Genomic DNA, 7,256 nt, shown 5'->3' on the forward strand with positions numbered 1-7,256 from the left:
CGGCTCCGTATGGGCATGATGAACTAATGTCGTTGTGCAATAACCTCTTCGGGTCACCTGTTTTGACAATGGGTTTTCCTAGAATAATAATAATAATAATAATAATAATATACAGTATTCATAGAGCGCTTATTCCCAATGGCCCAAAAGCGCTAGAATGATGGTGCAATACTCATTTCATCCTGATGGTGCAATACTTGGCTATACAAAAGAGTTCGCTTACTCGCCAGAGCACCATTCTTGCATTTGACAGCATGGAAAACCAAATCCCTTTGCTCGCCGTTCTCTCTGGCAAGAACATGACGCTGCAGGATCAAGTCCATTTTCTTTACTACTTTCCGTTTGCGACCATTCTAAAACGGCCGTTTTTTCAATGCATCTTGGACGAGATATTCAGTCGCTGACGCTGCACCAACTCATGCAGTATGCTGAGGACCAACCAGGCAATCCACACATGACAAAGAAAATAGTCGACGAGTTAATGAGTCCATTCTCCCTCGAAGGATTGGAGCTGATATCCAGATCGTTTCATGTGGACCATCCATTAGCCAGAGCGCTGGATTTTGCGATCCACAAACGTCGAATGTCTGGTACGGTGGTTTTATTAAAAAGATGGGTAGTCCATACTTTTCCTCAATTTTATCCCGTAAAGATGGTGTTTTTAAGATGTCGACAATGCAACATCACCATCACCCACCAAATATCCTCCACTAGGGAATACGAATCTTGTTTTTCGTGTGAAGGCTAAAACTTCGTTTTTCTCAATTATACAGGAACTCACATTGTTTGCAATCAAAACAGATTTCATAAAAGATTTATTGCTCCTTATTCTTGGTACCACGTTGAGGACAACATTCAAACGATTCAATTACGCTGTTGTATTTGCTATGCACATGTGCGTTCTATTTATGACATGGATATTCCATGCGGTGGATGCCAGATGATGATGGACCTTGGTTTAGAATTATAAATGTTTTGACTTTTTCAGTACCTATGAATATCTTGGTTAAAAGAATGGAACTCTGGGGAAACACAAGACAGGGACGCAATTATGTGTGAAACTCACCCTGCCCCATTTACATTACTGATTCTTTTGCAGACACGTTTCACATCATAGAGTGTTTCGTAGGACATAATGACAACAGAACAGCGTACACATACTTTTAATTTTTAATTTTTTTGCTGTCACAATCCATTGGGTCTCGACACATCATGTAAAAGAATGTGTCTTAAAAAAGTACCGTTTCCTTTTTCAGTCTCCAACCTTGTCATAAACAACAATGAAATCAATTACCACACAAGGGATGGCAAATTACGAATGCAATGTAAAGACTGTGGTATTCACGTCAGACCTATAACCATGACCTGTCAACCCTGTGGAGGATGTGAACTTTATTGTTTTGAAGACTTTCTTGATTTTATGTTAGACGATTAAAAACACTTTTTATTTTTTTTAGAATCGATTCACGTTTTATCTCACTACTTTATGTTTCCCAATTGGCCTTATGAAGGACAAATTTCCGTCGTGATACCTGGCAACTGGTGTTTACCCCTCAAGGACAGAAATCTTTCTGCTTTTCTTGTATGTATGGAGCATGGTGGTCGACCCTGGATGATTATCCTTGATTTTTTAATTAACAGAACTGTGTTTATTCATTTTTTAGAAACCGATCATGTTTTGAACTATTATCCCACATTTCGAAATTGGCCTCTTAAGGGACAACTAAACCTTTTGATGCCAGGCATCCAAGTTGTACCTATCAAGACAGATCTTTCCCCTTTTATTAAACAAGCGATGTTTTAATTTTCATAGATTTAACGTATAACTACATAAATCACTGGACTGTGCTGGCAAGTACCCCTCTGGAACCATAAAAACTCATTCGTTTTCGAAAATACAATTCACCAGTGTCATTAGAGGACACCTTTTTAGTTTTTTATAAAACCATAAACTGTACACAAGTAAAAGTAGTCATTGTGGATTTGTAATCTTTTTTTCACAGAGGGATTTTTCAACATAGTTCGAAAAAGAGATTGGTGTATGTTTCCATGAACCGTGACAGGCATAAGTCATTACCTTTATTGGCCAAAACGAAGACATTTGTTCTTGTCCTCCAAAATACACAAACACTGGAAAAGAAATCGATATAATCTTTTTCACGATTGGTAACTTTTTTTCAGATGGGTTTTTGAAAACAGTGCGTGAGGGAGAGTGGTCTTCTTTTCCAGGGTCTATTTCAGGGATTAATCATTACATCACATGGCCAAATAAAAGACATTTAATGTACCATCGAAATCCACTTATACTTTCATCACTTTCCAAATTTAGTTACTTGCGTTATGTATGTCACCATTATTAAAAATCAAATTACGTTTTTCATTTTTGTGACAGAATTCTTCGTGCCACTGATTGTTCACCGTTGTCATGATCATAAACCGTCTCTGTTGGTGCTCAACAAGCAATTATATTTCATATTGTGTTTATGATGGTTTTAAAAAATGTAAAGGATATTGTGTTTACAATGGTTTTAAACAATGTAACACCTAGCTAACCCTACTAAAAAACGTTGGCAAGAATTCACCAATCCTCTTGGTTTTTTCTAGACATATCATTTGACATTCAAGTTCATACATGTCACGACTATCGTCCATCTTTGGTCAAATTATGTTGGTGTTCTACAAAAGCGGGTTGGAGACACTGGAAACCGACTCAAAGGCGTGCTTTTGTTAGACGATGTAGAGAACTCAATCATTATTCGCCAGCATTAATTACTGCGGTTCAATTTCTTTTTTTATGACCGGACTTTTTCATAAAACATTGCAATTTGTTTTACAGATATCCTCGTTCCACTAATTGCCCACGGTTGTCATGGACATAGACCGTCTCTTGTTAAACTTTGTTGGTGTTCCACGTGTGACAACAACGGTTTCGTAAACTTTGATATAAAACCTTATCTAAAACGTTGTCATGAACTTCACGATCAATTTATAGATCAATTTCGTTTTGGAAATCTCTTTGAACATTAAGTCAATTTCTTTTTTTTTTTAGAACTGTCATTCAACATTAAGATTCACCAATGTCACGTGTATTCCCCGTCTCTGGTCAAATTATGTTGGTGTTCCACAAGAGATGGATGGAGCAATTGGAAAACTAAACGTAAATTTATACAACGATGTAATGAACTATACAGAGCACCAATCTATGTTAATTTTATTAATTTTACGTATCTGTTTTAACACAAGGGCGTGACATCAAAAGGAGGTCACACACGTCCCGATTGTAACGCTAGGTATGACGTCAGAATAAAATTGGTTGAAAGGTGACTTTTCGTGTGTCTTACATGACGCGAGAATTTTGGGAGACTTTTCGTGATGGTTTTACATGTAGTACTAACCCCCCATGAAATCCTGATTGGTTGAGAGTTAATTAATTCAGTCACGTGTTTGAATACTCGATTCTGATTGGTCCTGCCACCAAGTAGCGACTACAACTACTCACACCCGTACAAAATTAACAGGGACCGTGCAATAGAACTTCTAACAGAAAGCATGGATGCCAACCAGGAATTGGCCAGTGACGATCCGTGGGCCCCTTTACAGATCAGTGTGGGAGGTCCGAGTAGTTATATCAGGGATGAATTCTTGTAGCCACTGGTTCGAGGTTTGCCGGCTACGTCTCTTTTCAGCAACATCCGATCTTACGATCCCTATCGAATCAATGACTATAAAATCCACCGCTAGGATTCAGTGCAAGCATCTGGTTCTTTCCACCAGTATAGCGTTACCACGGAAGAGGCCCATCCGCTCTCACATGTCAGACGTTGGAAAATTACGTTTTTACTAGTCGAAACCAATCGCCGACCAGATGATCGGAGCGGTTTTCTGCGATTGTGTTCGGAAACGGTCTTTTGGACACGGAATGCGTGTACCAAGACACGTCGCCTCTGTCGCCACCAGGAATAGAACATGAAAATGAATTTTCTCTTAACCGTTAAATTGTCATAATTTAAAAGACAGGACTTATGGTTGTCAAACTTTTCTGCCAAATTTACCGAACCTATTATCAGTATTTTAATACTAGTCTAGTTAAAACTAGTCGATTAAGGGCATGAAAAGTTCGAAGCAAGGATCGTCAATCAGGATCGACAGATTTGTATTAGAATCAACTTCAAATTCGAATGTGTTGACGAAAAAAAGTAAAGTAGGTAAATACCGTATTTCCTTTAATTAAAGGCCGGGGGCGATTATTTTTTCCCTCGCACCAAAAGGGGGCTATTATTCGAGGGAGGCGAGTATATTAAATAGTGCTCCCTGGAACTTGATCCCATTAAATAAAAAACTAATCACATCTTGGGCTTTTAAGAAAAAAAGAAGATGGCGAGGAAGGGAGGGGGGGGGCGATAATTTGAGGGAGGCGAATATTGTCTGTTACCTTCTGTTGAAGTTGCCTCTCTAAAGCCTTTTTAGAGCAAAAACTTAAAAACTGCTGTTTTCGAACTTTATTAACCACTTCGTTTTGTGCATGCCTTTTCAATTACTATACAATTCTTTTACATTGAGAAATTATCATGACACATGTATGTTGAAAAGTGTTTCGAGATGGCAAGAGATACTACAATAAAGTAAATAGAGATATTTACAAGATGACACGGCCATAACTATATATATACAAATCTTGAAACTCTAGAAAACGAACCTATGTGTTAAATATTATTTGATGTGATCTATGCGTGTAAAACATATTAATTCATAAATTACAGAGGACTTTAAAGTTGTTTTTCTTCTAGCCTGGCTCCTTCTATCTTTGTTCGTACTCCGCTGCAGTTCATTGTTAGCTCGGCATGTGCCATTTTCAATTGATTGATTTTCTCTCGTAGATCGTCACTCTAAAAACGGAAAACGAAACTTTCATCAGTAGTTACTCCCGGCTGGCACTGAGTAAAGGAGGAAGGTAACTCAATAATGCCGTGAGTGTTCTAATTATTTTTTACCTTGGCACATGCCTCGTTCTTTTATCTTCACAATCAAAAGTGAAAAAAGTTGAAAAAATTCGTTGCCTTTGAATTTGTAATCAAGGTCGAGACGAACGGTTAAACAACAATCATTAAATCAGTCAGACAGTCAATCAGTCAACCAATGAAATCAATCAATCAATCAATTAATTAATTGATCGATTAATGAATAAATCATCAATCAACCAATTAATCAATCGCGAGTGCTCTCCAACAATCTGCCATTTATGCAGAAAAGTGTTCTATAAGTTTTCAAGCCCTTGATGGGTTTCCTTTAATCAGAACCAGTCAATTTGGAGACGTAAGCGTGTAGTTTCAAAGAAGTACAAAATAAAACCCTTGAAATGCTCGAAAATACCTTAAAAATATATTGGATTTTGATTGGATTTGCATTACTTCGATTGCAAACCCATCGAAACATGTGAAAAATGTCAAACGGCTTTATGGAGTGGTAAACCAAGTCAGAGCGTGCTTTCTGTAAATACCTGCTCTTTTCTTTGCTCATAATCTCTAAGTAACGGTTCGTTTCCAAAAAGTCCACACTTTTGTCGAAGTTTGACATTTTCTATTCTCAGAGCATCTCGAACTTGCTTTGTTCGTGTAAGAATGTCTCGTTTCTGAAACAGACAACGAAAAGAAATAGCTATCAGCAAATAGCAAACAGCAGACAGCATACATATCAGGCATGAATAGCCACTCTTTTTTACACTGAACGCGGAGTATGGAGAAAAAGATTGGGGAAGTCATTACGTAACGTTGCGAAGGGAGCAAAATTTCTGGATGACAACAAACCGAAAAACGTCACTTAAAACTGTTTCAGAGTTCATCGATCTCGTTCTGTTTCAATTAATTTGCCAAATGTTGGCTAAATGTTCTGGAGTTAAGTCCGAAAGGACCGAATTTGAAATTAGAAAAAGAAAAAAAAAACATTGTGTGGTGTTCACCTAGTTTATAGTAGGAAGTTTCACGTCGTAGTCGTGCTACGACGGCTAAGAAGTATCTACAAGGACAATTGTCACTGAAATCTCAAGCAAATTGAAATGAATTCTGGTAGATGCAGTCAAATGACGTCATCACGAAAATGGCCAATAGAGAGGAGAAGTGTGACGTCACGCCACCATGGTAGCAAAATTTCTGGATCACAACAATTGGAAGCTTAACCACCGACGACGGCGACGGCAACGAGAACGGCAAAAAAGCAATAGGTTCATATTAACAACACAACAACTCTGCACGTGCATCACGCTTCTGTACATTTCTTTGCCGTCGTTGCACGACTGCGACAATCACATGAAACTTCCTAATTTCACGTGCTCGCTTTATGGAGTAGGTGACCACAACACAAAAACGTTCTTTTTCTAAACATAGATACGGTCCTTTTGGATTCAACCTCAGAAAAGTTCGCCAATATTTGACAAAAAATTGAAATTGAGTAACATCGATGAAGTTTGAAACAATGCGAATTCACTTTTTAAGTGATACTTTCGGTTCGTTTTTCAGCCCCCCTCCTGATAATTATTGCACATTCCCTAATTTTTTGGACTGTTATAAAGTCTGAAATTGAAAACGCCATAAAAACTGGTTTCGATTAAGAGAACTAAGATCCAAAAACCATGCACCTTTCTTCACTGCTCTATTTTTTTTTTTTTTTTGCGAGATTTTACATGACCATAATGGCAGCAACGTATGTAAAAGGCAGCAAATTAACTGACAACCTCTTTCCCAGGGTTCTCTCCTACCCACCATACGGAGCGAGAGAGGGTAGGGTAGGAGAGAACCCTGGAAACGAGGTAGATTAACTGATACCAAGAGCCATTTGAGCCATAGTAGGCTCTTGCTGATACATCAGTATGAGGCACAAGATTCGGACCCAAAATGATTCGAGCTGAGAATGTTAAGAGGAAACCGCTAAGAACTTAAGCAAAGCAAAAAATACGAGTGCGAAAGCAGTAGAAAGAAGTAGCGAAAAGATTTGCGTGAAACAAAAAGGGATTTTAATACGTCCCAGAGAAAGGCGGAGGCTTTGGAGGGGAAGAGGTACAATTACAGAAGACGCTTAATTCAGGGGGGGGAGGGGGGCTCATTTTGCTGTATTTACAAAAATTTTCTGCAACATCATTTTCCAAAAAAATCTTTAATTATGGAAGAGATTCGTTACAATTAATCCTGAAGCCATTGTTTGCAAGACCCACAGCAGTATTGGTCAGCGGCTTTACCCATACATAGCCTGCGAAAACATCCGTT

This window comes from Porites lutea, chromosome 6, assembly GCF_958299795.1.
Source record: "Porites lutea chromosome 6, jaPorLute2.1, whole genome shotgun sequence".
Lineage (NCBI taxonomy): Eukaryota > Metazoa > Cnidaria > Anthozoa > Scleractinia > Poritidae > Porites > Porites lutea.